The sequence below is a fragment of the Scyliorhinus canicula genome, chromosome 1, assembly GCF_902713615.1.
Source record: "Scyliorhinus canicula chromosome 1, sScyCan1.1, whole genome shotgun sequence".
Classification (NCBI taxonomy): Eukaryota; Metazoa; Chordata; class Chondrichthyes; order Carcharhiniformes; family Scyliorhinidae; genus Scyliorhinus; species Scyliorhinus canicula.
This window is the reverse complement of record NC_052146.1, coordinates 103,638,280-103,662,162: the sequence shown is the minus strand read 5'-3', so window position 1 is coordinate 103,662,162 and position 23,883 is coordinate 103,638,280. Positions and strand designations below refer to the sequence as shown.

Below are 23,883 nucleotides of genomic sequence, written 5' to 3'. Positions count from 1 at the left end.
CAGGTCAGCTCCAGAGGGAGGCGGCGATAAGGGAAATTGTCCAGGTGTAGGACAGGGAAGTTGGTGGTGGCTCCAGATCAGATTAGCTAGGTCTTTAAGGAATTCTACGAGAGGTTGCACAGGTCAGAGCCACCTGGAGGAGACGCAAGAATTTCTAGATGGGCTGGAGTACGCGAGGTATGGGGAGGGGGGGAAACAGGGCTACATTAGAGGGGCGATAGTGGAGCAGGAGATTAAAGATGCGATTGGGAGGATGCAATCGGGGAAGGTGGCGGGGCCGGATGGGTTTCTGGTGCAATATTATTTAAAAATTCAAGGATAAGCTGGTACCACTGATGGTGGAGATGTTTGAGGCGGCGATAGGGAAGGGGGTGTTACCACAAACTTTGGGGAAAGTATTGATTTCCCTGTTGCAAAGATATTGGCGAAGGTACTGGCAGGTAGGCTAGAGGAGTGCCTCCCAAAGGCGCGAGGGAGGCAGCTCTTTTTGAACATATTCATAAAGGTATTAAACGTGGTTATGGCACCAGCGGAGGGGAAGGAAACAGAGGTGCTTTTGGCATTAGACGCTGAGAAAGCGTTTGATTGAGTAGAATACGGGTACTTGATGGCAGTTCTGCAGCGTTTTGGGATTGGACCAAAATTTGTGGACTGGATAAAGCTACTGTATAAGGAGCCGAGGGAGAGTGTCCGCACAAATAACATGAGCTCCGAATACTTTTCTCTTCACCGTGGGACTAAGCAGGGATGTCCTATATCCCCCCTTGGTGTTTGCACTCGCGATTGAGCCATTGGCCATCGCGTTAACTTCGGGGATATTGAAAGGGATGGGATGGGGGAAGAATAGAGCATAGGGTGTCCTTATATGCCTATGACTTGCTATTGTACGTGTTGGAACCGAGTGTATCAATCGGGGGAATACTGGAGCTGCTTGCGGGTTCTTTCTCGGGGTACAAACTAAATCTAGACAAGAGTGAGTATTTTGTGGTGTCTCGGCCGGGGGCTGCCAGTCCGTAGGGCAGGGACTCACTTTAGATACCTGGGGGTGCAGGTTGCTCGGGTTTGGGGGGGGGGGGCTCCGTGGGTACAACATTTCTAGTTTGGTGGGGAGGGTGAAAGCTGGGTCTTCTGAACCTGATGTATTATTACTGGCCGGCGAATGTGGAGACGGTATGGAACTGGGTCAGAGGGGTTGATTCCCAATTGGGCAGAATGGAGGAGAGTTTGCGCAAGGGGTTCGGATTGAAGGCGCTAGCAACAGCGCGCTCCCCACAGCCCCAAGAAAATACTCGGAGTCCGGTCGTAACAGCATCGTTGAGAATTTGGCAGCAGTTTCGGCAGCACCAGGTTGGGGGCAGTGTCAAGGGAAATGCCAATTCGGGGAAACCATAGATGTGAGCCCGGGAAGTGGGATGGAAATTTTTGGAGATTGGAGGAGAAAAGAATTGGGACACTAAAAGCAGGTGAATGAAGCCTCTCTCTCTGGATCTGTAAAGATTTAATTATCTGCATGGCCAACGCTGTCTACCTCATACGCTGCAGGAAAGGATGTCCTGAAGCGTGATACACTGGCAAGACCATGCAGACACTGCGACAACGGATGAACGGACATCGCGCGACAATCGCCAGACAGGAATGTTCCCTTCCAGTCAGGGAACTTCAGCAGTCAATGGCATTTAGCCTCTGATCTTCGGGTAAGCGTTTTCCAAGGCAGCCTTTAGTATGCGCGACAACGCAGAATTGCCGAACAGAAACTTATAGCCAAGTTCCGCACACGAGTACAGCCTCATCCGGGACCTTGGACTCATGTCGCATAACATTCACCCCCCACCATCTGGCCTAGGCTTGCGAAATCCTACCAACTGTCCTAGCTTGAGACAATTCACATCTCTTTAACCTGTGAGTACTCCTCTTTCTGGATCTGTAAAGACTTAATGGCCTGCAAATGCTCACATTCAAAGTATCATCTTGCATCTTTGACTTTGTCGATATATATGTTTTTGGAACATACCTCTTCATTCACCCGAGGAAGGAGCAGTGCTCCGAATGCTAGTGATTTGAAACAAACCTGGTGGACTTTAACCTGGTGTTGTAAGACTTCTTACTGTGCTCACCCCAGTCCAATGCTGGCATCTCCACATCATCACAATTACTTGGAGACAGCAGAAGTTCCAGATAACAAAATAGAAGGAAATTATTTGTGAAAATTCAACAAGTGATTCCTGTTGTAACAGGACTTGCAGTGGACTCTACTTCAGGAGAGGACGCTCATGCTCAAATACACAACCTAAGTCAAGTATCACCAAACTTGACGGTGTCATCAGTGATATTGTGCATTTCACAGCACAGTAGCAAAGCTTCTGAAAGACCGAGGTACAATTAAAGCATTAGTTTCATTGCATTTCTGTCTTTAATTTGCATTTCTGGGCAGCACAGTAACACAAGTGGATAACACTGTCGCTTCACAGCGCCAGGGTCCCAGGTTCGATTCCCCGCTGGGTCACTGTCTGTGCGGAGTCTGCACATTCTCCCCATGTCTGCGTGAGTTTCCTCCGGGTGCTCCGGTTTACTCCCACAGTCCAAAGACGTGCAGGATAGGTGGATTGGTCATGCTAAATTGCCTTTAGGTGTCCAAAAAGGTTAGGAGGGGTTATTGGGTTACGGGGATAGGATGGAAGGGAGGGCTTAAGTGGGTCGATGCAGACTCGATGGGTCAAATGGCCTCCTTCTGCGCTGTATGTTCTATGTTAATGGGGGAGGGAAATGTTGTAGTGTGTTATTATTCATCTTATTTAAATCCATTACTGATGTCATCAGTTGTTGCTGTAACTTGTGTATTTTATATTCAACTGTCATTAGTTTTAATTCTATTGTTACTTTAATGTTTAGCTAGCTGCTCCCATTTGTGTCCATACTGTATTTTAAACTTAGTTGTTTTTGTATATTAAGGATGAACTTTATTTATTAATAAAGTGGTCAAAGTATGACAATTCAACAAAGTGAACAGGGCTTTCTCGTCTGTAACCACGTGACAGACTCAGCCAGCTTCAAGGTAGAAAGTGGACCATAAAATCCCTGCAATGCAGGCCATTTGGCCCATCATCTCTCTACCAACCCACTGAAATAGCACCCGATCTAGGGACACGCTCCCATCCTATCCCGTAACTCAGTAACCCCACCTAACTTTTTTTTTTGGACACTAAGGGACAATTTAGCATGGCCAATCCATCTAACCTGTACATCTTTGGACTGTGGGAGGAAACCAGAGCACCCGGAGGAAACCCACGCAGACACGGGGAGAATGCACAATCGCCACAGAGAGTCACCCACGGCTGGAATTGAACCATGGACCCCTGGAGCAGTGAGGCAGCAGTGCTAACTACTCTACGACTGTGCCACCCCAGAGTCTGGCTGACTGCTGGCAAGCTTTGAACAGTGGTTTTACTTTGTTCAACCGCATGAACTGCAGGTTCAACAGGTGTGACAGAATTTCCGACACCCATAAAAGAAGCATTTCCTCCCGCAGCTATATAACTGGAAAAGAAGCCCAATAACCAAGGCCAAGAATCATAAGTTTGAAAAAGTACACTTCCAACTGAACCCAATCAGAATTTAATAAATGTAGGAATTGTCCACGAGGATAGCAGAATGAGTAATAAAGCAGTTTGTATCAGAAACTGGCCACAACAAAAATATGCTCAAATGAGATACCACATGAACCAAATTTTACATTAAACACACAAGTGCTAAATATCCATGGACATGTTGACAATTTTCTGCCCAGGCAATAATATTGGATGTAAAATGCTCAAAATGCAAATGGAAAATTTAGGAATGTTCATATTTACATAAACATGTTGCAGATCATGGAAATTGCGTGATTCCTACTTAAACACTTTCAAACTCACCAAGACTTTTCTTCAAAAGCACATTAAACTAGGACTGCAGCTTATTCTCCAGCCAGTGGCTGATCTGCCTAATTTAATATCAATAGCTAGTGTAAAACTCCAAATCAGTTAATGCACTTCATCTCAAATGTAGGTCATGGCACAGGTTACTAAAGACTCTTATCCTTTTTGGTTCAGGTCAATATAGTATGGGATCACACAATTCAACTAACCCACTTCAAGCCTCACAAACAACATAACTGCCACAAATTTAATAAGGAAAGAGGAGTCTGTACTGCTTTCCTAAGCTCAGGAATAATCACTCATCCATATGTAAGGGCAGCACGGTAGCATTGTGGATAGCACAATTGCTTCACAGCTCCAGGGTCCCAGGTTCGATTCCGGCCTGGGTCACTGTCTGTGTGGAGTCTGCACATCCTCCCCGTGTGGGCGTGGGTTTCCTCCGGGTGCTCCGGTTTCCTCCCACATTCCAAAGGTGTGCAGGTTAGGTGGATTGGCCATGCTAAATTGCCCTTAGTGTTGGGTGGGGTTACTGGGTTATGGGGATAGGGTGGAGGAGTTGATCTCGGGTAGGGTGCTCTTTCCAAGAGCCGGTGCAGATTCGATGGGCCTAATGGCCTCCTTCTGCACTGTAAATTCTATAATTCTATGATGTTGACCCGCTTGCTGAACAGTGATGCCAATCTAGAAATGCTGCAGTACACAAGAGTGGAAATCTCTTTGCAGCTGGTATTAGCCCCATGAAACCACAAAATCTGGAGTAACAAATTCAACAGTACTTCATATAAACACTGTCCTTTCATAGTACATTTATTGCTCAAGGCATTCATTTCAAAAACCTCTGCTGATGGCATTCAAATCGTACTCCTTCAGTAGTTTCAATATCAAGGAGACCCTGGAGATGTTCAAAAGATAAGTTTCAGTTTAAAACAAGGCAGTTCCGTTCATACTAAATAAATGTTGAATTCTCAATTTAGCTCCCCCCCCCCCACCACCAAAATTATGTGGCTGCTTAGTTGGGCAGTTCATCCAGGTAAAGTTATCCAATCTGCTAGCATGATGAATAATTGTATTTTTGTCTCATAACATTTTTCATTGCAATTCTGACCCATTCTCTTCTACTTTTGTTCCCATTTGCAAAAATATTCCATTTGGTACAAAACAAGAAATACTCCATATCCACCTGAAAATTAGATCCAGTCAACAAGTGAGAGAGAAAATGACAGGCAAGCAACACAAGAATCATGTCCAATCTTCAGATCGAATAGCATCATAGTTTATTTTGATTTGAACATTTTTCTTTGGCGATGGTGGGGGTGGGTGGGTGTGTGGAATGAATTGGCTGAAATTTGGAACCATACAATGTACATTCAGAAAATTGATTCCGTCTGAGCGAAACTGGGGAAAAACTGCTTTTAATCGATGAGAACTGGAGAACAATTGCAGACGATTTGATAACTGGCTTACTGCTTTGGAGTCCTTTTCAAATCGCTCATTTCAAAGGTTTTGACAACTGATTAAAACGGACTCCGAGCAGTCAGATAAGATTCCAAAGTGAAAACAAATTACCATGAATAAAGACAATTTAGGAAATGAATGCACAGATCATGACTTTTTTTTTAAAGCTAAGTTTTGCTAGAATGGACTAGTCATCAAATCCTATCCACATCCAGCTCGATCTGCCTGCGCCCAGCAATTCAAATCAAACAATCACTGTTGTTACTGCACAAGAACTCTGTAGCATATAAATGCGCTAATTTCACCTGGTGCAGTTCAGAGGAGGTTCACTAGATTGATCCTAGAGATGAGGGATTTGTCGTACTAGAGATATTGAATAGTTTAGGCCTATACTCTCTAGAGTTTGGAAGAATGAGGCGAGATGTAATGGAGATATACAAGATGCTAAAAGGTAGGGCAGCATGTGGCTCAGTGGTTAGCACTGCTGACTACGTCGCTGAGGTCCCAGGTTCGAACCCCAGCCCTGGGTCACTATGTGTGGAGTTTGTACATTCCCCCTGTGTCTGCGTGGGTTTCACCCCCACAACCCAAAAAATGTGCAGGTTAGGTGGATTGGCCATGCTAAACTGCCCCTTAATTGGAAAAAAAAATAATTGGGTACTCTAAATTTTAAAAAAATGCTGAAAGGTATTGGTAAAGTAGACGTGGAGCTGATGCTTCTTCTTGCGGGGCATTCTAAAACGAGAGCTCAATCTTAGAAGAGGTAGAAAATCTAAAACAAATTTGAGGAGAAACTACTTCTCCCAAGTAGCACGGTAGCACAGTGGTTAGCACAGTTGCTTCACAGCTCCAGGGCCCCAGGTTTGATTCCCGGCTTAGGTCACTGTCTGTGTGGAGTCTGCATGTTCTCCCCGTGTCTACATGGGTTTCCTCCGGATGCTTCGGTTTTCTCTCAAGTCTCGAAAGACATGCTTGCTCGGTGAATTGAACATTCTGAATTCTTCTTCAGTGTACCCGAACAGGCCCAGAGTGTGGCGACTAGGGGATTTTCACAGTAACTTCATTGCAGTAAGCCTATATGTGACACTAAGATGATAAAAAGCAAAGCTTTATCAACACGCTATTAAACTCTTTAACATCCCACCCGAAAATAGTTTATTACCCCATAAACAATAAAACTCAAAACAGTAAATACCATATCCTTAATTACTACCTATGTTCCCAATGCAACAAGAAAAAAGACATATTGCTCTCAACTCATCCTACATCCCAATGGCTCAGATTAATACTTGCTTTCCAGAATAGGTTTGGCTCCTGTTAGAACTCCTGCAGACTCTGGCTGTATGTCTTCAAAAAGCTGTCCCAACTGGTTTGTTTCAGCTTTTCCTTGTCCTCAAACAAGTCTGTTCTGCTTTAAATATGATTACTCTTTTTTAACTGTCCTACCGGGAGTACAAGACCTTACTTGTGGTCTAAAAAGGTAGCCAGATTAGAACTCAAACTTCAAAAATATTTCTCAAAAATGGCTGAATACTTTTGCTCCACCTAGCAATGACAAACTTCCCAGGGACTACCCCTGGTCAAACAACATTGCTCAGGCCTACCACTCTGGCTAATTTCACCTCTGGCTCCAAAAAGCTTTCACGTCTTGAAAAATAAGATTATTTTTAAAATCATGACTACTGCAGTCAAGCACACTATACCCCAGGTTTTTAAGCATTAAATTGCCAAATTTTTATAATCCAACATACCTAAAATCCTACATTCATCATACTTGTGTGTTCGGCATGGCAGCTACAATGGATTCTGCATAGATTTGGAATTCGGCTGGGCATCATCCCAATAGAAAGCTCAGGATTGCAGCTGTTAATTGATGTACAAACTTGGCCCAATAAATATGCAGCAATAAATTCACAGAAGATCATGCAACCATTAGAACAGCAATCCAGTTTATTTGACTCGAGGGACAGGCATTTTACCCCATAGGGGTATTATTCGAAACTAAAGAACATATTTAAATGCCTTTTGTATCACAAATAAAAGGCCTTTACCAACCTTGGGAATCAAGTTATATTTCAGAATCTTTGCTAACCTCCCTACTCATCATAAATTAAAGACTGGCCGTCACCTTCCATGCCGTTGGTTAATGACGTGCCTATTTTACGATCAATGATTAATAAATCTACAACAGCTGGGACTTCCAGTGGCGACCATGATGTGAGTAGTTGCATATTTGGTGGCTCCCGCTCGTGGTAGTATTTTTGGGCCTTTTCCCCAGCTAACGGGTGGATGTGTTGATTGAAAAAGGTGCAGGAGGGGTGGTAGGAGAGTTTGTCCCACCGGTGGATGAATTCCTGGACCAGAAGTGGTCTAAAAAGGAGCAGTTGGAGCAAGTTGGAGTTGTGCCTGCGACACAGGTGAAGTTGGTGGAGGGTCAGGGATTGGCCCTGCCCTTTCAATGGTCGATGGAGCAGCTGCTGGGCTTCCTGAACGAGAAGTTCACCCAGCAGAGGAAGGACTATTTGAAGACCCGGCTAGGGTGGTGCGCCTAGGGTGGAAATGAGGCTGGAGTCCCAGAGCCAGGCAATCCAGAAGGTGGAGGAGACAGTGGGGGAGCACGAGAAGCAGCTTGCCTCAATGGCGGCCGAGTTGGCGGTAATGCAGGACAATCGGAGGTGGCTGCAGAAGGTGGAGGATCTGGAAAACCGGGCCCGCAGGCAAAATTTGTGGATCGGTGGACCGCGAGGGAGCGGGCACATTCGTGGCTTGGATGTTCGAGATGTTGCTGGGAGAGGGTGGCATTTTAACGACCGTTGGAAATGGGAGCACAGGGCGCTGACGAGGAAACCGCAAGGGAACGAGTCACGAGGGCGGTGCGCCTGTACCGGTTCCTGGACATGGAGCGGATCCCAAGGTAGGCGAGGGAATGCTTGGCACCGTGAATAGGGGCTGCCAGGCTAATTGGGCGGGCTAGTTCACAGAAGTGCAGTGGGGGGTGAGCAGGTGGCTAGTGTGTTGATGGGGGTTGGGATTGTTATTTTGTTTGTGTGTGTATGGGGGGGGGGGGGAGAAGAGAAGGAGGATAATCACTGACAGGGGAGGGTTCTTGGAACGTGGTATGGGGAGGGTTGATGGCGGTGGGTGCCAGAGGAGATGCGGGACCTGAGCTGGAGGCTGGCCCAGGAGGGGCATGACTGATCAGCTGGGGTGGGGGGGGGGGGGGGGGGGGGGGGGGGGGATGATTGCCCTCCGACCAGGCTGATCACATGGAATGCAAGAGGGTTGAATGGACCAGTCAAGAGGGCCCGTGTGTTTGCACATTTAAAAAGAGTCTCAAGGCAGACGTAGATCTGGTGCAGGAAACACACCTGAAGGTTGTGGATCAGACTAAATTGAGCAAAGGATGGATAGGGCAGGTATTCCATTCAGGATTAGATACCAAAGCGAATGGGGTGCCAATTTTGATCAACAACCGGGTGGCGTTTAAAGTGGGGAATATCGTGGCTGACTCTGGGGAGAGGTTTGTGATGGTGAGGGGGAAATAGGAGGGGATGCCGGTGGTGCTGGTGAATATGGTAGTAGGACAATTGGCCTAAAGGCAATTGGCCGAAAGACAATTGACAGACAGGACAATTCACAGACAGGACAATTGTCAATAATATAGGCGTATCCCTCGAACAGAAGCTTTTTGCCTCCTCGCTCCGTTTTGACAAACTCCATGATAGATACTGAAGGGCTTTGAATAAAAAAAGCAGTTTGAGAATTTGGTCTTGAAATTCATTTACAAATAGCCTAAGTAGTTTAGTAAAACGACCCTAACAATAAATAGTTTAGTATAACAATTTTAGAAATAAGTAATTAAATATAACAATTGTTGAAGTACGTAATTTAGTATAACTGTTTTAAGCGGGTTCCCTGTCGACTAATTGTATTGTATGTAAGAGTTTTTAATAGACTGTTCCTGTCTTTTTTTATATAAATGAGTAGTTTTTTTAATAATCCTTAATAAATAATATTCCTTTTTTTTGCATGTTAGTTTTTAGTAAGCTGTTCATATCATTTAATAAATAATTTGTTGTATTTGTATTTTGCCTATCCCTTTTATTCTTTTATTTTTAATAAGTGTCGGCCAATTGTCCTGTCTGTGAATTGTCCTGTCTGTCAATTGTCTGTCGGCCAACTGTCTGTCGGCTAATTGTCTTTCGGCAAATTGTCCGCACACGGGTGAATATTTATACACCCTAGTGGGACAATGTGGAGCTCATGAGGCAGGTGCTGGGGAAGATCCCGGATTTGGACTCGCACCGGTTGATAATGGGGAGGAGATTTTAATATGGTTCTGGATCCATGGCTGGGCTGGTCGGGTTTGAGGTCAGGGAGGGTGTCAGCAGTGGCGAAGGGGTTTATAGGGGGGGGGGGGTTTCCGTGGAGGTTTGGGAGGCCGAGGGCGAAGGAATTTTCCTTCTTCTCACATGTGTACAGGGTGTACTTCCAAATTGACCTTTTTGTGCTGGATAAGACATTACTGGTTGACATGGAGTATTCAGTGATTGTTGTGTTGGATCATGCTCCGCATTGGGTGGATAGGGGAGAGGGCCAGTGCATGCAGTGGAGGCTGGATGTGGGGCTCTTGTCGGACGAGGAGGTTGGTGAGCGGGTGGGGAAGGCCATTTGGGGATATGTGGAGCTGAATGACAGGGGAGGTTTCGGCGGCTCCATTGTGGGAGGCATTGAAGGAGGTAGTGAGGGGAGAGTTTATCTCAATACAGGCACACAGAGCGGGTGGAGATGGAGAGGCAAGTGGAGGCGATCTTACAGGTGGACAGGAGGTATTCGGTGGCCCCAGAAGCGGCAGAAGCTGCAGATGGAGCTTGGGCATTTATCCACGGGGAAAGTGGTTGGGCATCTGAGGAGGGCGAAGTGAGTGGTTTACGAGTATGGGGAGAAGGCGAGCAGGATGTTGGCACATCAATTGAGGAAGCAGGAGGCAGTGAAGGAGATCGGTAAAGGGAAAGCCCCTGGGGTGGGTGGGTGGGGGATTCAGTTTTGGACCCGTTGGGGTGAATGGGGTGTTCAGGAATTTTTACAGCAGGCTGTATGTTGGAACCCCCAGCCGGGGTGGAGAGGATGAGGCAGTTTGTCGAGTGGCTAGGAGCCCCCATTGGGGTGGTTGAAGTGATGGAGGCGATGCAGTTGGGCAAGGCCCCAGGCCCGGTCGGATATCCAGGCGAGCTCAGGTTCTCGGGGGTCCTGGGGCCCTTGTTGTGGAGGGTGTTCAACGAGGTGAGGGGGCGGGGTGAATTGATTCTCTTCCCCCCCCCCCCCCCCCCCCCGATGCAGGCTTCGATCTCCCTGATTTTAAAACAGGATAAAGATCCAGAGCAGTGCAGGTCTTATAGGCCGATCTTACTATTAAATCTGGACGCCAAGTTATTGGCCAAGATCTTGGCCTCGAGAATAGAGGACAGTGTGCCAGGGGCAATAGGGGAGGACCAGACTGGGTTCATGAAGGGGAGGCATCAGGTGACCAATATTAGATTATTAAATGTGATAATGATGCCCCCCCCCCCCCCCAAGGGACAGGATTTGGAGGTGGTGGTCCTCATGGATGAGGAAACGGCCTTCGATCGGTGGAGTAGGACTATCTGTGGGCGGTCTTGGGACAGTTTGGGTCGGGTTTTGTGGACTGGGTCCGATTGCTGCACCGGTGGCAAGCATGCGGACAAATCGGGTGAGCTCGGGCTATTTTAGACTGTATTGGGGGACAAGACAGGGATATCCACTCTCTCCACTGCTCTTTGCCTTGGCTATAGAGCCACTGGTGATGGCCTGGAGTGTGTCGAGGGACTGGCAGAGGATAGTGCAGGGGGGTGGGTGGGTGGAGAGACGGACGGGACGGGACACCATAGGGTCTCGCTTTATGCGGACGATTTGTTGTTGTATATTCCGGACCCATTGGGAGCAATTGGATCTTGAGGAATTTGGTCGGTTTACGGGGTATAAATTGAACATGGGGGAAGAGTGAGGTCTTTCCGATCCAGGCGAGGGGGCAGGGGAAGAGATTGGGGGATCAAGATGGTGGTGGGGGAGCTTTCTCAGGCTTGAGAAAATTAAGTTCGCCCTGAGGGGTTCGATGGAAGGGTTTGCCCGGAGGTGGCAGCCATTTTGTGGCAGGGGCGGTGAATTTTTGCTAGGGGTGTTGTTTAAGTAAGCCATGATAGCTGGTTTTGGGGTGTGTGGTTGTCCATTGTATTGTGTTAAAATTTATAATATAAATGCCTCAATAAAATAATTCTCAAAAATAAATAAATATACAACAGCTGGTCAATCTGAACTAACTTTTTGCCTATAGGGCAGACAAACGTTGCCCATCTTTGTCTGGTCACATCTGTATTATACCCTCATGCACTATAACCATAGCCTCATGCGCTATAATCTCAATAGAATACCTCAGCCAATCCACTTGATCTGCACATCTTTGGGTTGTGGGGGCGAAACCCATGCAAACACGGAGAGAACGTGCGAACTCCACACGGACAGTGACCCAGAGCCGGGACTGAACCTGGGATCTCGGCGTCGTGATGCAGCAATGCTGCACTGCACCGTGCTTCCCTGGGTTTCTGCTTAACGTGATCGCAGCATACAAGTCTGCATACTAGCAAACTCCCCACCAATCAATTTGCATAAAAATGCATGGAAAGATGATATTCTATTTGGCAATGTCACGTAATCAACTAGCGATATGCATCTTTTCTTCAACTGATACCAGTCAGGTACATATATATTTTGGAAGTTTCATTAATGGGTTACGGTTGCAATGGAGTTTTCTTACAATTCCCAGATTTATCCCCACTCTGCCATTGGTAACATCCCACAAAATACTGCAATATTGGCCAATGAAGAGTTCTGTAATACCTTGCTTTTTCATAAGCGTTAACCTCTGCTGAGCTACAAGTGATATCCTGAGTTGCCAATAATAAATCTTCGCACTGTCGACAATGCCACTATATGGTAACCCTTTTGGTCCTGACCCTAACATGGTTGGATTTGCAATGTTGGACCAAAAGTCAACTTTCCAAAGCTTTCCCCCTTGCATTAATCATTCAAATCAGCAAAACCCAGCAGAACTGAATTTTACGAATAGTTGCTCCCACTTTTACGTTCATAAAATCTCAATCAGGGGCACAGCAACTGAACCAGCAAGGTCACAAATGTCAGCTGTCCTACCAAGCTACTGATCACCCTGCGCCAAATGTGGTAATTCCAGTGTTACGGCTACTCCTGCTCCTTTTTCAATATTCTTATGTACGAGAGCTTCAGTGGGTTGCTTGAAAGCAACTAATATGGTTGGAGGAATGATGCCATATTCTTTGCATCCCGACAGCCTCATGTCTTGTGGCTGGGTGAGGTCTTCCCATTCGATAGACAGCTCTAAAGCAGAATGATGTACAAACATTCTGCATTTCAATACTACTGCTACATCACAAGTGTCACAAGTGGTTCGTCAATGGGCCATAAAAACATGCCCTCTGGGTTCTGAGATGCATGCCAGCACTCCCCATCAGGTGACGTTTGGGAGGAATTTGACTACTGCAGGGATCCTGGCACAAGGTAACAAACCCATTGGCCTAAATGCTTCAGGATCTAAAGCCAAACAACCGTTCTTATGATCATAATTCCAAATATTCTTCTGTTTTTATAAGATTAAACTTGTGATTTTTCTGTCTTACTGTATAAATACAAGTTTCTGTTAACTAGTTCCATAAAAGGTACAATTTAAATTTTCTTCAATTTCTATGCGCTTGCTTCAGGCACTAACTAGTAGCACAGTTTACCATTTCTTAGCAAGGCGGCACAGGGCGTAGTGGTTAGCACTGCTGCCTCATCGCACCGAGGACCCGGTTTCGACCCCGGCCCCTGGGTCACCATCCATGTGGAGTTTGCACATTCTCTGCGTGGGTCTCACCCCCACAACCCAAAATGTCCAGGGTAGGTGAATTGGCCACACTAAATTGCCCCTTAATTAGAAAAAAATTGGGCTATCCACCAGATTGAAGAAAAAGATGCAAGCATTTTAACATTCAGCAATACGAGATGTTCATTTCAAAACTTCTTTGCTCCATTTATTGTGCTTTGCCAATACAGAAGATGCAGAATCATTTTTTTCTTAAGCAATTCTGACTGAAATTCATTCCCTTGGAATTATACAAGCTAACTTTTCTGGTACAATCTGTTAATACTCTACCTGCAGCACAGCAACAGGCCCTTCGGTCCTCCAAGCCTGTGCGAACTATGCTGCCCATCTGGATTTCTGGGCAAAGATACAATGTGAAGACAGGCAATTAATTAACTTTCTTCCAACACAAAGCAACTGCTATAAAGAAAACTCTAAGCCCTATTCAGGTCAACACAATCACAACAGAATACAAATCTGCTGTGGTTGACATGTAAATTGAATGAAATCTACTTGATTCACAAATCAATTTGGAAAGCTAAATTTAGTTAGCTCACTCCAACTTTCATTTCCACACTGAGCCAAACCAGGGTGAATGCAACTCCGGCAGCATAAACAAGGAGTCAGAACTCTGGCTAAGACAGCGGTGTCGGCGTCAGTTTACCCTCAGTAAAGCCCCTAGTCTCAGAAAGGGGAGAACTCAACAGTCAAATTTCCTACTCGAGCACTATCCAGTACAGAAAAACACAAGTGAAGAGGGTACTTAGAAGACTGCATACCTCCACAACATTGTTAACTTATTACAATTACCAGTTCTTCCTCAATTCTAGGCTTTCCTCGACCTGGATATAATCCTCTAACTACAAAGCTGACAACAGAATCTTAAAATATATCATTCACAAGTGGTTTCAGGCCAATCCACATCCAAAAACCTGTCTGAAAACTCTGCTCATTTTGACAGAAGTGGCACCATATTCTGAAACAAACGGCGCCATTCTAAAATAACCAATGTTTGAAATAATACAACACTAAACAAAGTCTATTTGCTCCGTATCCCAATATTAACCGATCCTTAATTCTGGGATCCAGAATTCCTTGGGACGTACAGTTAAATCAGTGGTTCTACCACAACCCCACTTTCCTGCCCTATCTTCATATCCCTCCATTTCCTTTGAGTCAAAACATTTACTGTGCTCAGTCTCAAATACTCAATGACTCCACTTCCACAGCCTTGATAAAACTGACACCATGACTTCTCAAGATATATATATAAAACTCAGATACAGAGTTTGGCATAATCAGACATCATCTGATCATATACCAAACAGGATAAGGTGGGTCAGCCAAAGTTTGAAGTTCACAATCCTACATGCACGAGTGCTTATTGTAAGAAACTTGAGCTCATGAGAAAGCATAAGCTAGAAACAATCTAGTTACTTTGCTCAGAGTTGAATTTAAACTCTACATAGAAGTTGACTAAGAAACAGTTTACCATGAGCTTTTAAAGCTCACAGGCTATTCGACAGTGAAACCTCCCAGAGTATGATGAAAAGTTGCATCGCAACCCTTTGAGATTAAGTAAACTAGGTGACAAGCCACAATTAACAGCAAAGAGTCCTTTTGCTGAACTTTGTACAAGCCGTGTTGAAAATTGTTCATTGTTGTTAAACAAAGACAGGTGTTGGGGCGTCACTAACTAGAAATGATCCATCACATTCACAAATATCTTGAAGCAGGGTACTGGCATCAAATTAAGATCTGGCTACAGTACAGTAAGCCACTGAGGGAATTAATGTTAAAATCCACACACTAACCAGTGTAACCAAATTAAAGTAGTATCTTTTGTTTTAAATTCATTTTCAAGTCACACCTGCTTTCTGGTGTGGCAAAGCGGAACGTTTCTACAGACAACAGCAGGATACATACAGCTGCTACATAGAATGGAGGAAGATACTTTAAAACACAGGCCACAAGCGTCCTTGGGTAGACGTATAGGGAGAATCAAGTACAGTACTGCTGCTATTGTAACATTGTGCTCCTCTGGATCACAGTAATTAGTAAAGTCACAATGAAGCAGCAGAGAAAGAACCCATTCAGTCCATCTTTCTGTGCCAGCTTCTTGCAAGAGCTATCCAAATAGTCCCTTTCCTGCATTGTAAATGCCTCCCCTTTAAATATTTAATGTTTAGTTAACGTCAATGAAACTGATGTCACCATCTTTTCAGGCAATGCACTCCAGATCATAATTCACTGCATACAAAAAAAAATCTGTTCTGTCCTCTGGTTACCAACATTTTGCCAGCAGAAAGATTCTCCTTATCTCAAACAAAACCCCTCAATGTTGAATACCTTTATAAATCCCACCTTTAGCTTTTCTGTCCCAAGAACAATTACTATTTTCCGAGTGATACCACATAACTGAACTGTTTCACCCCTGCTGCCTTTCGGGTAAATCTCCACCACACCCTCTCCAAGGTTTTGAAAAACCTCTCACGGTGAGGCGTTTGGAAGTGGCTACTATGATCATCCTGGAGGGCCCAGTAATTGATAAATGATTCTTTGTTTTTATACTCCATGCCATTATTCATAAAGCCAAAGATCCCATTTCTCACTTTCAAAGATTGTTCACACACCCCCTTGTAGAAGGCAAAATGCACCATCACAGAAAGCTACACATTAGTATGGTGCATAGGGTTATGAACATAGGATCATCCCAAAACAAAACCACCAATATAATCACTCTCAATACAATAAATCACTCTCAACAATTCAATCACAATTCAACCCAGATAAAACTGATATTTGGAAGTGAAAACAAATATCACAATCTAGCTTTATGTCATTTTTACAAACAATTATCAAACCGGTTTTCAGGTGTTGTGTCCTGCAACTTCACCAGAATCAGGATCACAGAATTGTTACAGTGTAGGGGATCACCATTAAGACCACTGTGTCTGCACTGGTTCTCCAAATGAGCATTACAACTTAGTGCCAATTTCCTTGTACCCCATGCACATTACTTGAATACAAACAATTTATAGCCTTCTTGAATGCCTCGATTGAACCTGCCTCCACGTACTTCCAGGCAGTGCATTCCAGACCTGAACCATTCGTTGTGATAAAAAGATTTTTCTCAGATCACATTTTACAAATCACTTTAATCACCCATTGAAACATATTTTTGTCTCATCTTAAAATACATGAAGGCATATGGAATGGTTCTGATTAAATACATACTTGTAAATCCTGTTCAATTAAAGTTATGAAGGCAAATTAGCACATAGATAAACTCAATATAATTCTGCCCCAAGGGTTCTATTAGTATAATCAAAGTAAAAAAGTCTATCAAGCAATAAACATACACTAACGCAATCATCAGTTATTCAATGGGCCCCTCATACCTATGTGAAATGTCATTGAAACAGTGGCAAACAAATTGAAGCCCATACAAATTCAATCTTTCACCACATCTGAAGATAGCAGCAGGAATCAAAACAAGCCATTTTTAAAAACATTTTCCAATTAAGGGGCAATTTAACGTGGCCAATCCACCTACCCTGCACATCTTTGGGTTGTGGGGGTGGGACACACGCAGACACAAGGAGAGTGTGCAAACTCCACACAAACCTGGAGGTTGTCACGAACCAAAATTAAAACCAGACCATCTGTACAGATACTGTGGCTACAAGAGCAAGTCAGGCAGCGGCTGGGAATTCTGTCGTTAATTCACTGCCAGGCACTCCACAGTCCACTACCAAGGCACAAGTCAGGAATATGATGGAATACTCCAGGCATTGTCAAACTCGGGGGCACGACTGCGTGTGGGTGGCGGGCGGCTGTCGGGAGGGTCGCTGATCCGTCCGTCGCGGCACTCCCGATCGCGCGAATCCGCGCACAACAGCCGGCATTTCATAACGCCGGCTGCAAACAGCCTTCAGTATGGCCGCGAACATGTAAAGAAAATGCGGCCGCACTGCGCATGCATGCCAGATCATCGGTGTGCATGCGCAAAATTATGCGCGCCGGTGATCAGGCACGCACACGCAGTGCGGCCGCTTTTTTAAAAAACGGTCGCAGCTATATTTTTTTTAAAACAAGTTGGGGGGGGGGCTGTTTATTTTATTATTTGATTCATATTATTTTGTTGTTTTTTTTTTACAAGTTCGGGCAGGGGGGTTTATTTGATTAAAAATTTACAGGAAAAAAAATGCAGAACTTTGGACAGATGGACACTCCATACTTTCCAACACCAGAAGGCTTCACCTTCATCCAACAGGTTCCATTGGAGGAGCGTGTACGAGGGCCAAAGGGACCCAAAACCATTTCCTCCAATTTTGTTAGCAGCAAAGGAGGAAAGAGAAAATGGCAGGTGGCGAAGGTCGGCCAGTGTGGGTTTCTTCCCACCAGTCTGAAAGACATGCTGCCAGGTAATTTGGACATTCTGAATTCTCCCTCAGTGCACCTGAGCATGCGCCAGAATGTTGTGACTAGGGGCTTGTCACAGTAACTTCACTGCAATGTTAATGTAACACGGCCGGCCTGCAGCGCCCCCACTGGCCGGCCTGCGGCGCCCACACCGGCCGGGACCTGGGATTCATGTCACATTACATTTGTCCCCCACCATCTGGCCTGGGCTTGCAAAATCCTACCAACTGTCCTGGCTTGAGACAATTCACACCTCTTTTACCTGGGGTTACCCCTATCTCTGGATCTGTAACGACTTAATCACCTGCTAATGCTCGCATTCTAAGCATTGTCTGGCATCTTTGAATTTGTCGATATAGATGTTTCTGGAACATACCTCTTCATTCACCTGAGGAAGGAGCAGTGCTCCGAAAGCTAGTGTTTGAAACAAACATGTTGGACTTTAACCTGGTGTTGTAAGACTTCGTACTGTGCTCACCCTAGTCCAACGCCGGCACCTCCACATCATTACAGCACCAAGGACCTGGGTTCGACCTCGGGTACCTTTTTGTGAAGTTTGCACATTCTCCCCGTGTCTGCGTGGGTTTCCTCCAGGTGCTCAGATTTCCTCCCACGGTCCAAAAATGTGCAGGTTAGATGGATTGGCCATGCTAAATTGCCCCTTGGGGAGTTGCAGGAATAGTGTGGGGGATTGAGCCGAGGTAGGTTGGTCTTTTGAAGGGTCAGTGCAGACTCGATGGGCTGAATGGCCTCCTTCTGCACTGTTGGAATTTTACGATAGGACAACCTGTTCATTCCAGGTATCAATCTACTCCAATATATTTACATCCTCCCTTAAGCAAGGAGACCAAAACGTCATACAGTATTCGAGATGTAGTACCCTGTATAACTGAAGTATAACATCCCTACTGTTATACTCAATTTCTCTTGTAATAAAGGATAACATTCCATGTTGCATCTGCATACTAACTTGGTGACTCATCTACGAGAACACCCAGATCTTTCTGCATTTCAGAATTCTGCAGTCGTTCTCAATTTAAGTAATATTCTACTTTTTAAATTCTTCCTGCCAAAGTGAACACCTTCAAACTTTCCACATTACACTGCCAGTTTTTTGCCCATTCACTCAACCTATCTATATACATCTGCAAACTCTTCTTTTTTAAATAAACATTTTATTGAGGTATTTTTTGGTATTATAACAACACAATAAACAATGTACATGAAACTATAAACATAGTGCAAAAGCCTTCTCCCTCCCTTACAGGTCCCACCTTTATTAACCCGCTACTCTAAGCTAAACTAACCCCCCCCCCCCTTCTGCTGATGATTAATTTTCCACGAAGAAGTCAACAAACGGTTGCCACCTCCGGGCGAGCCCCAACAGTGACCCTCTCAGGGCGAAATTGATTTTCTCCAAACAGAAAGCTAGCCATGTCCGATAGCCAGGTCTCCGACTTTGGGGGCTTGGAGTCCCTCCAAGCTAATAGTATCCGTCTCCGGGCTACCAGGGAAGCAAAGGCCAGAACATCTGCCTCTTTCTCCTCCTGGATTCCCGGGTCTTCAGACACCCCGAAAATCGCTACCTCTGGACTCAGCGCCACCCTTGTTTTTAACACCATGGACATGACATCTGCAAACCCCTGCCAAAATCCCCTAAGCTTCGGACATGTCCGGAACATGTGGACATGGTTCGCTGGTCCTCCCACACATTTTGCACACCCGTCTTCCACCCCAAAGAATCTGCTCAGCCTGGCCACTGTCATGTGAGCCCGGTGAACAACCTTAAATTGCATCAGGCTGAGCCTGGCCCATGTTGCGGATGCGTTGACTCTACTCAACGCGTCAGCCCACAGACCATCCTGTCTCTCCTCCCAGCTCCTCCTCCCACTTGCGCTTCAACTCCTCGGTCTGCGTCTCCTCTGACCCCATAAGTTCCTTGTAAATGTCCGAGACGCTCCCTTTTCCTACCCACCCTCTGGAATCTACCCTGTCCTGAATCCACATCTGTAAACTCTTGTTAGTCTTCTTCATAACATACTTTCCCAACTATCTTTGTGTCATCTGCAAATTTAGTTACCATGCCTTCGCTCCCCTTATCCAAGTCATTTGATGTAAATTGTAGAAAATGGAGGCCATAGCGCAGACTGCTGCAGGTCCCACTCATCACAACCCATTTATGCACCCTCTTGATTTCTGCCAGCCAATCTTCAATCCGGGCTAATATGTTACCCCCCACACCACGAGCATCTAATTTTTGCAATAACCTTGTCAAATGCTTTCTGGAAATCCAAGTACAGTATCCTAAGGGCCCCCTCTATCCACATGTTACTCCTTCGAAGAACTCTAGTAAATTCGTTAAACATGAATACCTGTCATAAAACCATGCTAACTCTTCCCAGTTACCCTGACCTTGTCTTGATGCTCAGCTAAAACCTCCTTAATGATCCATGCTGATACCGTTCCCATGGGTCAAGCCAACTTCCCTGCTGTCCTCTCCCTCCCAGGAGGGATTATATTTATTACTTCCCAGTCTGATCGAACCTTCCCAGAAGCAAACAAATGTTGGTAAATTAACACCAACGTATCTACTATCTGATTAGCCATCTCTTTTAAGATTCTAAAACAAAGTCCATTGGACCTGGAGACTTGTCAGCTTGCTCAGTACTGCTTCCCTAACATTTAAAGAAACAATTCAAAATATCCAACAAAAATACTTTTCATGGAAAAAAAAACCAAAGTATTCGATTAAAAGAGACAGCTTACAATGTTGCAAAAAGAGTAGTAAATCTGAGGATTGGGAATGTTTTAGAAACCAGCAAAAAGTTGAAAAAGGAAAAATGAAATGAGTAAACTAGCCAGTAACGGTTGATCCCTTGGAAGCAAAGACTGGAGAAATTATCATGGGGAATGAGGTTACAGCAGAGGCATTGAACAAATGTCTTGTGCCGGTCTTCACGGTGAAAGATAATTTTCATGTTGGAAACAGACATTAAGGACCACAAAGTGAAGCAATTAAGATTTTTAAAAAAAATTAATAAATTTAGAGTCCACAATTCTTTTTTTCCAATTAAGGGGCAATTTAGTGTGGCCAATCCACCTACCCTGCACAAAATTTTGGGTAGTGGGAGTGAGACCCACACAGACACGGGGAGAATGTGCAAACTCCACACAGACAGTGACCCGGGGCCACGATCGAACCAGAGTCCTCAGCGTCGTGAGGCAGAAGTGCAAACCACTGAGTCAATGTGTCACCCAAGAAAGGTACTATCAGCAGAGAAGACATGGACAACCTTAGGGATCTAAAATCCAACACATTACCATCACCATGGCCTGCATCCCAGTGTTCTAAAAGAGATAGTAGCAGAGATAGTGGAGGTGCTGGCTACAATTTCACACAAGTCCTTAGATTCAAGAACAGTGCCATTAGATTAGGATTTGGCAAGGAGGAGAGGTTGGAGTGGTAGGAGAGAGAGAGAGAGAGAGAGAGAGAGAGAGAGAGAGAGAGAGAGAGAGAGAGAGAAAATAGGAAACCACAGGCCAGTTAGCCTAATATCAGTTATTGTAAAATGCTGGAATTTAAGGAAGTCTTACAATGCACTCAAAAAGGCATAGCATAATTAGAACACGTCAACACGGTCTTACTATGGGGTGGCACGGTGGCATAGTGATTAGCACTGCTGCCTCATGGTGCCAAGAACCCGGGTTCGATCTCGGCCCACTGTCAGTGTGGAGTTTGCACATTCTCCCCATGTGTACGTGGGTCTCACCCCCATAACCCAAAGAGACGCAAAGTAGGTGGATTGGCCATACTAAATTGCCCCTTAGTTGGAGAAAGATAATTGGGTACACTAATTTTATTTTTTAAAAACATGGTTTTACTAAAGGGAAATCTTGTATGACAAATTTATTGTAGTTTTTTTGAGGTTGCTTAGCAAGGAGATGAAGGGGAACCAGTATGATGTAGTATTCCAGAATTTCCAAAAGGCAGTCGATAAGGTGCCACAGAAAGGTTATTTGGCAAGTGGCAAGATCAGGATTCATGGAGTTGGGGCTAATATATTAGCATGGATAGAGAAATGGTTGGTTAACAAATATAAAGCAAGAAGCATCACAGTGGTGCAGTGGTTCAGTGGTTAACATGGTGCTGAGGACACGGTTTTGATCCCAGCCCAAGCTTATTGCCCATGTGGAGTTTGCACATTCTCCCTGTGTCTGTGTGGGTCTCACCCCCACAACCCAAAGATGTGCAGGGTAGGTGGATTGGGCATGCTAAGCTGTCCTGAAAAAAAGATAGAAAGCAACTTAGGCATAAACAATGCTCTTTCCACATTGGCAGGCAATGAATTGTAGAGTGCTGCAAGGAATCAATGCTAGGGCCTTAGCTATTTGCAATCTATATCGATGACTTAGATGGAGAGAGACAGCGCGAGTGTCATGTGTTTCCAAATTATACCGAACTCCAGACTGACTCCAATTCCTTCGATAAAAGGGACCAAAACTGTTCACAGTATTCCAGATGTAGTCAAACTAGCACCTTGTACAGTTTTTTAAAAACATCCCCATTCCCTTTGAAATAAAGGCTATTCTTTCACTGTCGCTGGGTCAAAATCCTGGAACTCACTTCCTAACAACGGTTTGGATTTCCTCCATCACATGGACTGCAGTGGTGCAAGGTGGGGTTAGTCTCAAGGACAGTTAGGGATGGGTAATAAATGTTGACCTAATCAACAACACCCACTACCCTCAAATTAATTTTTTGAAAAAGCTTAAAACGTTTTCAGCGATCAATTTTCGAAAGGCGGATGTACAATTCCACTGCCAAGTTTTTTCATGGATCAAATGCACAGGGTATTAAGATTTCACGAGTAAACTGAATTCCTAGTGACAACATGAACATGCCATTAGTTAGAAATTAAACCAAGTTTGAGATAAAGCTCCAATCTCAGCCAGTCATGACATCCTTTCAAACATCCGATGTAGCTATTTGCTTGAGTTTAAAATATTGTAGATGATTTTCAATGCCTAGGTAGTGATTAAACAGTGCATCCGCTTACCAAGTGAGCTGCAATTCAATGCCGTCCAGGATTTATCACCAAATACAAATGAACAGCACAAGAATAGAAATGAGGAAAATGAGTACTGTTAGTCTCAGTTTTACCAGATCTCCATTAACGAACCTCCCATTCATATCTATGCACCAAGTCCTATGGGCAATTCATCCAATTGCTCATTAACCTACAGTGGCTTCATTCTCTACTCCTGCATTACATTCAAGATCCCCACCACCACTCTGCTCTCCAACCTTCCTGAACTTAATTCCCCCACCCTATTTCTACAATCTCTTCTAGTCTTTTTTCCTTTCTAGCATCCTTTGACTTTGGCCCTTCGTGGAGTATTCTTTTCATTCCACCAATAGTGCCAGGATCTTCTTCTGCCTCTTCACATCTTTAAAATCGTCTCAAGGTGGGGTGTTGTGTGATGAGAGAACAGGAGCTTGGCGTTTTCGCGAGCTCCAGCTCTGCTCATTTATCCTTTTTTTTAAAATCCGAGTGCACATTCATATTTGCTTTCTCTATGGATCATACGAGGCTACAGATTGGTGTTGTGCGATGAAGAACAGACATAAATCTTAAAAACCCTTGGTTGTTTGTGGCGGTTGGAGTGGACTAGGATGGCGCCCAGCTTACAGCTGAGCGGTCCCTTGCAATAGCGATGCTGTATGGAGCTGGATGATGGCCGCCATTGAAATTGTCTTGGGGTGGCCTAGTGGTTAGCATGTTTGCCTCACGGCGCCAAGGACTCGGGTTCGATCCCGGCCCCTGGTCACTGTGTGGGGTTTGCACATTCGCCCCATGTTTGTGTGGGTTTCACCCCCACAACCCAAAGATGTGCAGGGTAGCTGGATTGGCCGTGCTAAATTGCCCCTCAATTGGAAAAAAATAATTGGATACTCTAAATTTATAAATAAAAAAGAAAATGTTGTCTTGGTTGGAAATCTCGTCTCTACACTGCAGATAGTCAGAGCTCACTTTGAAGAATTGCAGCATACCTTTGGGAGAGGGGTCGAGGCACATAGAACGTGAGAGAGGTCTTGCACTCGAAAGAGCCCTTTCCCTCGTGAGGGCCTGCCTTTAT

General features: G+C 44.9%; 1 protein-coding gene across 2 annotated transcripts in view; it reads right to left on the bottom strand.

The window, feature by feature from the left end:
- The window catches only part of rlf (RLF zinc finger), a 95,444-nt gene that overhangs the window by 40,453 nt on the left and 31,108 nt on the right, over positions 1–23,883 (bottom strand). The window lies entirely within an intron of this gene.